Raw genomic sequence first — 9510 nt, forward strand, 5'->3', positions numbered from 1 at the left:
GTCACACTGTATATATATATATATATATATATATATATATATATATATATATATATATATATTAGCGCCCTGCTACTCCATCAACACCTGTAATAAAAAAGCCGTCCACTGCATCAGAAAGGCAGTTGGAAAATTCTCAAAGTACCCCAAAATCCTGTGTTAATAAACCGTTGGCACCAAAACAAAATGAACCAAGAACACGTTCTTTCAAATGAGTCGGTAACATTTTTATCTTTTATATTATACATTTTTATATTTTACGTCATATGTATGAAAAACAAAAATTATAGACTCGTGTTTGGTGTATTCAACTTTCCTACTATATTCAAAATACTTTCAAAATGGATCAATATATCCGTGATTTCGATTATGAAACAATAGACACATTCAATCTACAAGATTACTTACAGTGTAGAAATATTTTGGATTTAAACAAAGATTCGAATAATGTCAAATTCATCCAAAATAATATTTTTAGCCTGAATAAAAATATGGATGAACTAAAAATTTTCCTTAGCAATCTAAGCTCTGATATTGACAGAAACTTGGTTATTACATAATCCAGAACTTTATTGTATTCCAGGCTACGATGTACTATATAACGAGGGGAATCTCAACCAGTTATAGAAAATAATTCAAGAAATAACCATTACGACAAGAAGTGAGAAATCAATCACATCAATAAAAAATGAAGCATGCTCAATTTCAAAACAAAACGAAAAACAGCAAAGGAGTTCAATTCAACATAGAAAAGAAAATGGCGTCTAAAAATACAGAGAAATCTCGGTTACTCACATAAAATTCATTCGTTCTCTTATCAATCCATACAAGTGAAATAAATATAGTCCACAGGTATTGATGGTGTAATAACGCTAATATATTAAAATCAATCTCTCATGATGAGCCATCAGCATATTTGTTAAATTTGTGTACGGAGAAAGGCCTCACGGCGAACAGAGTAAAAACAGTGAGAAAGGATAAAATTATAAGCAGTGAGAAGTATATTGATACTATGATACCTCAGGGTACGGTTCTTGGACCTATACTACTTAGTTCTATCTGTACATGAATCAAATATTCTTTCTAGCAAAGTAAAGAAAAAATCAATTGTCTAATTACCACTATTTTTATTCATTTCATTAAAGTCATCATGAATTACCACAAAATAAACAAGTCATCAATCACACATATTGAAAAATTCTAGGATTTGCAGACGGCACTACAATATTCTATAAGGCACATGATTAGAAGAATTGAAATATGCCATCAGAATCAGACTTCGATACAAGAAAATCTGGCTTGAACATAAGCTTTCAACGTTAATTTGAAGAAAACCCCATATATGCCATTCAGTTGGAATAGCACGAACAAACCACACTGAACCAAATAGGTACGTAATAAAAATGAAAAAAACATTGTATTCATGACTGCTGAACATTGATTTTCATCCGATGAAAGGTTTCATTAATATAATGTTACATTTTTTATTACTTCATGTCTCAGTTCATTGAATAATAATCAATTATTATACTAACAAACAAGAATCTTTGGCTCAACGAACATGATTACATTGACTCATTGATCTTGTTCATGGAAGCACTGAACATTTTTCACAAATCTGCTAGTCTATTTCATTGCATCAATGGAACAGTACATCGTTTTAACGAACATGAGTGCGTTGATTCATTATGATTTGATGAAAAATCCATGGACTGGATTCGTCGTAGTGATGAATATATTGATTGAATGAATGAACATTTCGTACGTAATATCAGTGTACTTTGTTCATAAAACTGATGAATGTGTTTATAAAGTAATTAACGTGTTCACTGAATAGATGAACTTTGAACTATGTCTTAACGTTATACCTTAGTATATTGTACTGATGAAAGTATTCATTAAATCAAGAATTGTGTTCAGTGGATCTATATACTTCCGCATATTATTTTCTTAATTAGTTCCACTGGAACCTTTATTTCATACCACTATGTAATATAGACATTTCTGACTTGTTAGAAGGATTGCTTAAGCTTTCTGCGAAAAATTGGAAGGTGACATAAGATCTGTCTCTTCCGACCCTGATCAATTTAATTGTTGCTGTCAGTATTGAAGCGTCGTCACCGACGATTGTTCGTTGTCCACTCAATTTTAATATTTTTAGTTGAAAATAAAATAATATACATTTTTTTTTAAAATATTCAAATGATTTTTTTCTATAATGGGCTTGAGGGTTGGTTGTCTTCGGCGCTTCGCCCTCATCAATCATCATTTTTCTTGCTGACAATGAAACAGTTTCCTCCTCAATACGTAATAAATAAACCATTATACTAAGGTGAGGTAATGTGATATTCAAAGTGAAACTGTAAAAATCAAAGAAGTACGAATTTATTGATAATTCATTATTGTTGGTAACAATACTATGATTTTTATAATTATTGATGTTCATACAAAATACCTAAGCCTGATCAATCCTTATCAGTTTCCTGATTTTCCCTCAGATATTCTAATAATATATGAACTTTTAGAAAAGAATGACGGTGAGTTCTATAAAATTCCAAAACATTTCTGATTCTAAAGGAAAATCAAGATCAAATAAATAAATGATTTTATAACATATATCTACAGCCCGGAGTATATGTGAAAATTGGTATCTGATATCATCAGAATAAACAGATATGTCTGTTGGATACTTTATGTCATCTCCAGTACGATTTCTTCTTCGATTTCAAAAACCGTATGTGCTCTTCTACTTGTTGGTAATTTCCAATATACAAAAAATATTCTTGGGAATCCTTGATGGTGAATTTAGTCACACTGGATTTTCCAGAACTATCCTTGGTGACTATTTCATTGGTAGGGAAGAAATATCCATGGAGAGCCCAAAATACTACAGCATAGCGACCATCTAAAATCAATTAACAAAATATAGAGTTAGTATGGTGCTTGATGAATGGATCCATAAGCCATGCCGTGTGACACAGACCCATGCAGGGTCAGTCAACCTTATTTCCTCACAGAATCTCGTATTCTTTCAACTATTTTTCTGGAATTTGGAAGACTGAGAATGCTTATTAAGACGGACGACTCTAAGAGCCTTGAAGATAATAGCACTATATGCTGTCGAAAGTTTTCTGTGAACAAATATTTTCAATATTTCATTATTAACACGTGGTTACAAAAATGATTTGAAACTCAAATAACTTATTATTATATGCGAGCGCTTTCAATAGCAGACCCTGCTATCATCTTCATGGCTCTATTATAACATATATGCATTCAACATGTCAACATTCAATAAATAATCATCAGAACTCGATAATAAGCTATTGAATTCATTATTTATGAAAGTATGTTTCTCCAAGTAACATAAAGCGAAGCATTTAAAAGTTTTCAGCAAAGGTTTCAAAAAAAGTTTTTCAATAGACTCCTGGATATTAAAAAGATCTTTTCGTAAAAAATTGTTATTATTGTGCAAAGAAAGAATAAATTCTGCAGCACTTTGATTCAAATCTTCTTTACATTTATGCAAAATAAATATCCCAGTCTCTGTAGATATATCGTTCTCATGAACTTGCTCAGCTTGATGATCGTTAAAAATGTCTTGGGTTGGCAAAATTTCCTCCGATGGTAATAAGCTTGCAGAATCAATAATAGAAGTTGCATTCATTACAACTTCGCTCATTTCGAGATCTACATTCAAAATGTGTTTTCTATTCATGTGTTTTTTGTAACTACTAATATTTTGAAAAACTTGACTACAATAATTCTCACAACTTCTCTAATGACGGAATTTGTCTCCAAATAGTGTATTCGTTTGAAATGTTTAATTAATAACGAAAAGGCACCGATATTTTGACTGCAGATAAACACTTCATGGTCTTACATAAATGAAAATGAAAATAAGTAATGATGAATAAAACAAAATGAGCATATCTAATACGTACCTTCAATAAACTGTAGATTCGAATACCTAGGTACTTATTCAACTTGTGTGCCGATCTCGTTTCTCTTGAAGGAAGCTATGTGAATATTTCTGATAACTGCACACTGTATCAATAGGTACCTACAAAATCACGAACTGCAATAGCACCTTCGCGTCTTGTTTTAGTTATTGAGATCTTTATGATGTCAATAATGTCCTTTTAGCCAATGAGATTATGGAATTTCAACGTAGGAATTTGCGCTGTAACGAACTTTGTTAATCGATGCTAGGGATGATCATTGTTTTATGACTGAATTGCTGAATATACATTAAACAAACGTAAGGGTTCATGATTTCGGGCATGGTTTGATGTAATTTCGTACGTATTTAATAATAATAATAACGAAGACCTTTCGTTGAAACAAAGTATATATATGGTTATCTATCGTATGTATCAGTTCATTGATTTATTGACCTGGGTTAACGATTCATAAATTCTTTCGTTCAATTGAAAAAACCATACATGGATTTAGTGTACTTATTTATTGATTGAATACTAATGAACATTGAAATAATGTGCAGTATTCCTCAACTGCATTTTTGTGAGCTGAAGTGAATATTCCTTGAAACAATGGAACAATAATCAAATTAATAAAATATTTTCATCTGAAGGGTGAATACGTTTATTGAATTATGGAAATTGTTCTTAGCTTTTCAATGAAAATGATTTTATTGATGATACGAACGTGTATATCGAATGATGACTAACTATTCGTGATACTAAAGAATATTTTATTGAATTAACGTAAGAAATAGTGATGAATGGGGTTTATTGATGATATGTATAGGAGTTTTTTCATTGCACCCTTTTCATGTATAGACCTAGGCAATCAACCCTTGATTCGTCCTGAAAATAAGGTGAAGTATTCAGGGTTAATTATTGATTCAGATCTCAAATGGAATAAGCTCATAAACTTTATTTGCAAAAAGCTGCAAAGTATTCTATACAAATTCAAATATTCTCCACCCACCATCTAAAAATTCTTTACTTCGCACTACTCGCGCTAGTAGAAAGATACTTACGCTATGGGATAAGTCTGTTGGGGTGAGGCCTTTCGAACACATCTTTGTCCTTTTGAAGTACTACAAAACAAGTAAATAAAATTGATACATTCGAAAAGTTCAGATACTGGGCAAGGGTGAATCCACACTAGATGATAAATGCAAGAAAAAATATTTAAAAAAATCAGTGTCTGGCTAGGAATATTCAAAAACCATATAATAGGTCCAGTGTTTTTTAAAAACACACTAAACCGTGGAAGATTTTGTAATTTTTTGATAACGAAATTCTTGGATATCGTGAAAGAACCAAGCATTGAAGAACATTGAAATGTTATATTTCAGCTAGACGGAGCCTTCATTCACAATGTGATTGTTGTGCGGCAATATCTTGATGAAAAATTTCAAGGAAGATGGATTGGAAGGCCCTTTTATTTGTTGGCCCTCGATCACCAGACCTGACTCCATTCGTTTTTTTTTTCTGTGAGGATATTTGAAAGAAAGTGTTTATAGAAATAGATAACGAAATTTGAAGGAGTTGAAGAAGAGGATAATGCAAAAGTGTGGTGAGGATACCTGCCAGAATTTGAGACGACGTTATGAAAAATGTATAGAGCATGAAGGAAGATATATTGAAAACTCCAATATCTGAAAAAACTGTTCCATTTATCATTTAATTTATTTCTATTGTTGGTTTACTTTTCTAAAATTAAAAACACGTTTTCAACTTTTGATTTGTTGATTTTAATTAACTCCATGAAACGATTAGAACCTATGTAACTTCGTAGCTGAGTATGCGAAGTATTATTTCATTGAATGGTTACTTCATCTTTTCTGTAAAGTTCATAGACTTTCATACAGTCAGTCAAAAAAATATGGTTTTGGAAATTTGTCATCATATAACTAAGACCCTGTATGAGATATTGGGCAGAAACTTGGAATCTAGATGTTTGACGGTTTATTTAATTTCAATAATATTCTTTTTTTTACCACCCTGTATTATTAATTATCGAAATTGCATATAAAGTCTATTGAGTATGGTTCTACTCTACAAAGAGTATGAAAAAATAAAAAATCTTTCAAATCGTTGAAGAATTTATTCTTTGAATTAAATTTTGTAGTGACTACCTCTTAATCCATCATTACAAAATATATTTTGGAAACCTAACGACTTTCAGAAATATATTGATCGATATTTTATGATCCTGGCTTTCGTATCTTATTATAATCGATTTGCATCTCATGAAAGGGTATAAACCGACACTCTTTTTGAATTATCGTCGAGTTGAAATCGAATAACGACTCCAACAGAGACTATCTCGTTTCGAAATGTTTTACTTTTTTTAATTGTGTTCGGAGTTGGCAACCCCAGCGGTGTTTACATTTACAAAATTGAAGATGTTAAAGAAATGTTACTGCGAAAATATGTTATTGATGAAAAATTAGATTTCAACAAATGGGAAAACCAATTTATTTGTATTGATAGATGGTAGATGTTTCCGAAACGATATTTTCATTATTTAGTTTAGTTGTGAATGTAACAAAAAGATGTACCTTCGTTCTCACCAATGAGTGATTAATTTATTCTTTTCGTTCATTCACGCAGATCTGAAATTATTCAATTTAAGATTAAGCGTTTTAATCAAATGACGGAATCATTTTCTCACAGCTTGACATAATGTATGTTACGTCTAGTAGTATACAGCCAACTGTATATACCTGTTTCGGGTTGATTAGCCATCATCCGTATGATATAAAATAATAATAATATCGTATTCGTAGTCAATTTCGAATTATACAACAATGTAATTGTTCAAATTTTAAATATTGAAAATACATTAGTTAGGTTGGGTTAGGTTCAAAGTGAGTGGGTCTATTCGACCCACTCACCACCGCAACCCGCACGGGTTTATTGTGACTCGCACCTATTCACACTCGAAGAAATAAACCCAGCTCCTTAACGAAGTCGATTAGTTTGTACAGTAAATGGTCTTTCAGGTCAGATGGTAAGAGTACGGCTCTGCCGAACTCTATAAATCTGATTGGGTCCCCAACGGGGCAGGCACAAAGTATATGCTCTGCTGTTTCATCGTTAATGAGGTAGTCTCGATTGACAAGGTTCAAGATTCTCACCTTGATACTCGCGACAACCTTCCCATATGAGGGTTTTTGCACGTCAGCTACACCTGAAGATGCCTTAGATTTACCCGTGCATGGCTTTTTCGCCTCTGGTTTTGGTGAATCATCACTTGAGCGCCAACGTTTGCTAACCTGCTCATGGGCGGTTTGTACCTCCACGTGAGACAGATTTTGCGTACGCCGCTCTTGAGAAGACGACTCAATCGTTTCTTAGCTGCACCACCAAAACTGTTTTTAGGTTCAGTTATTGGATCAGGAGTTGAAGAGTTGAGAAGCTCTCGCTCCTGATCTCAATTTACAGGGATTAGATGATTTAGGAAACATTTGCTACATGAATAGGGTTTTACAAGTATTCTTCACGACGAAGAATTACATGAACGAGGTTTTAACATGAACGAGAACGAGAATGTTTCCTACTTTTTCACCAAACTTCCGGGTTTTCCTGCAGCTGAAAAAGCAAATGCGCCACTGGTATCAATGAAGTCGTCCCGGAGTGCCAATTAATTTTTGTTGTTGTTTTATAATTTCAAGATTTGTATTTTAGAATTATTGATGTTACAAGATATTCATTTATAGTTATTGCAATAAAATCTGAAATGAAAATACCATAAAATGAATGAAATTATCAAGATACAAAAGGACATATTTGCAATATAATATCAACACTTCCAAACTACAAATCATTAAATTATAAAACAAAAACAAAAATTAATTGGCGCTACGGGGCGACTTCATTGATTCCAGTGACGCATTTGCTTTTTCAGCTGCAGAAAAACCCGAAAAAACCTGCAGCACCACATCATCTGAAGGTCTTGATCTGCCAATATCCTCTCTCTCATAAAACAAAATGTAGGGTGTCTCCAGAGGCTCCACTAAATTCAATGCATCGCCAGAACACTTAGTGACACGACTATCGTCAAACTTAAACCAATCCGTTTCGTCTTTGACCAAGGCGTAATAATGACCAGATTCAACGCCAGAATCACAGTGAACAATGACTGCATGGATATTACAATAGTGGTCTGCTAGATTTAAGTGTTCATCTTTTTCGAACATTCCTAAAAGAGTTTAGTGTTTCCGTCAGAGTTTGAGTCATGTTTCAAGATCATCAGTGTTATTATTAGATTGACTGATGCCTCAGCTATACTTGTTTTTTATAACAGTCAGTTAGTTTGGCGCATGTTTGGCAATACAGTCAATCATCACTTGTTGAAAGTTTCATTTTCAGAAGATTTAACAATGAGCTTTTCACGGAGTGGTTATTAGTCATATTAGGAAACGCTAGTTGAAGTTCCTGAAATTCACATACGTTTTTGCTACCTCTTGAACATTTACTACAAAGTAAACAAATGACGATTCTTACAGCAAAAAATATACAAACTCAAGACGAGTTAGACTGTACGGAATCATTCAGTCCAGAGCGGTCAGGAATATTGATTCTGCTATTGTTCTGCCCAAGAAGAGTATTCATCAAGAACCCCAAGAATTCGGAACAATCCTCTTATTGTCCTAACGAGTATCTAATGGACTTCATAGACTCCAGAAAATCGGTTGGAGGGAAAGATGATACATTCTTACAAAACTGCCGCTGCATGAACAGGTGTTTGAGTTTGGTGAATAAGTAGAAACATTCTCGTTCTCGTTCATCGTTAAAACCTCGTTCTTGAAATTGTAAAATGCTATTCATATAGCAAGTGTTTCCTAAATTATCTAATTAAATTTTCTTTTCAAGATTTTCAGAACAACTCTCTACTGATTTGTACGGAAGAACATGTTTCACAGAATCTGACTAAGAATCATTTCTCAAGCTGCAATCGATCCTTCCAAATGATGAAGGATCGATTCGGCTCTTGCTCCACGAAGCTCTTCCATTGAAAGGGAACCAGAACCACTAGGACTGCAACTCTCATTTGGGGGGCAAGAATGAACTGATTCCATTGGCCGCACTGAAAAAGATGAAGGTGGATCAACCTTGATAGGAGACTGACGAATATCTACATGTGTCGGCTTGTTTCGAAGAGATTTTAGTTCCGTACTGAAATGAGGGCAATGCATGATCTCATCAAAATTATGTGAAGGAGGAATTATTCCAAGGACCGTAGCAGCATTACCACGTTGAATAGCAATACTGATTCTTTTTATCAAAAAAGTGGTAGAACGGTAATCTTTTGTTGCTTGGCCTATTCTCCTTTCGAGTTCATAAACGAATAACAGAGACTCCGGGTTATAAACATCAAAAGTTTCAACCACTACTGGATGGAACAATTAGTTGTTACCAAAGTTTTGGTACGTTTCAATTTTTCGCCAGACAATGCTGCAATTCCAGCAGACTTCGAACTTTCGGCTAGATGGGAAGCCGCGACCGTGTCAACACAAGTGAAGTCTCATAC

Source organism: Leptinotarsa decemlineata, unplaced genomic scaffold (genome assembly GCF_025532065.1).
Source record: "Leptinotarsa decemlineata unplaced genomic scaffold, Ldec_3_MD MMD2_tig00026369_RagTag_RagTag, whole genome shotgun sequence".
Lineage (NCBI taxonomy): Eukaryota > Metazoa > Arthropoda > Insecta > Coleoptera > Chrysomelidae > Leptinotarsa > Leptinotarsa decemlineata.